The sequence below is a fragment of the Grammomys surdaster genome, unplaced genomic scaffold, assembly GCF_004785775.1.
Source record: "Grammomys surdaster isolate TR1022 unplaced genomic scaffold, NIH_TR_1.0 126612, whole genome shotgun sequence".
Classification (NCBI taxonomy): Eukaryota; Metazoa; Chordata; class Mammalia; order Rodentia; family Muridae; genus Grammomys; species Grammomys surdaster.
Genome location: NW_021621401.1, coordinates 1,807,663 through 1,808,836, shown reverse-complemented (window position 1 = coordinate 1,808,836; position 1,174 = coordinate 1,807,663). Strand labels below are relative to the sequence as shown.

The window sequence follows — 1,174 nt, the reverse complement described above, 5'->3', positions numbered from 1 at the left end:
GGAGGGTGGGAAGGGAGCAGGGTATCTCTCCCTGATTCGTGCTACTGCATGGGAGACCAGCTGTAGGACTGGGTCTCCCACACTTAGACCCTTAGGGCCAGCTCTACTGTGCTTTGGGGGCCCACTCTCCAAAGTACTGCATCTGGCTAGGGGCAGGGTCAGCTCTCCTGCTCTTCTCATGCCCTTGGGGCCAGTTCCCTGACAATGCCCAGGCATGTTAGGGTACTAATCATTCAGACGTTCACAAGTCAGAACACTGAGCATAGACACAGCCTGTCTCCTCTGTCACCTACTGACGCACATGTGACACAACAGCAACACTTGCAATGCCTCTAGGGACAGAGCCTACGGATAAATCTTATGGAGGCATTTTTTCAATTGAGAGTCCCTCTTCTCAAATGACTCTAGCTTGTGTCAGGTTGACATAGAACCAGCGAGTACACTGACCCCTTGACAACTTGATACACAAATACAACATTATTTAACAATAGCCTTTCCTTCTCTAAGATCTCAGATTAATATCACAATATAGACATAGTACATATAAACTTTTAAAGTTCCACAGTCTTTACATTTTCAATACTTCAAAAACTGTCTTTTTAAAATATCCATTGTTTCCCTTAAAATCCAAAGTCGTGAGGGGCATGGTGGCACACACTTTTAATCCCAGCACCCAGAAGGTAGAAGCAGGCAGATCTCTGTGTTTGAGGCTAACCTGGTCTACATAGAATTTCAGAACAGCTAGAGTTACATAGTGAGTCCCTGTGTCTTGAAAAACTAAACTAAACTAAACTAAACTAAACTAAACTAAACTAAACTAAACTAAACACTAAACCCAAAATCTCTTTAAAAGGTCACAGTTCCTCAACTGTGGGCTCCTGTAAAATAATTTTTTTGTTTTTTGAGACAGGGTTTCTCTTTATAGCCCAGGCTGTCCTGGAACTCACTCTGTAGACCAGGCTGGCCTCGAACTCAGAAATCCGCCTGCCTCTGCCTCCTAAGTGCTGGGATTAAAGGCATGTGCCACCACTGCCCAGCCTCTGTAAAATAATTTTTTAAAAGTCAGTTAAATAGTTTCTTACTTTGAAAGGGAAGAACTAGCCATCGATACAATCTGAACAAGGCGGATCCAAACACCAACAGTGTAAATAACTCAGTGCCCAATGGCGTGGTC

The 1,174-nt window shown here is 43.9% G+C and overlaps 1 non-coding gene across 1 annotated transcript; it reads right to left on the bottom strand.

Moving 5' to 3' along the window:
* Window positions 1–213: 213 nt before the first annotated feature.
* On the bottom strand, window positions 214–343 carry LOC114615297. The gene has a single exon (XR_003710451.1). It is a non-coding gene; the product is annotated as a small nucleolar RNA SNORA17 (small nucleolar RNA).
* Window positions 344–1,174: the final 831 nt, after the last annotated feature.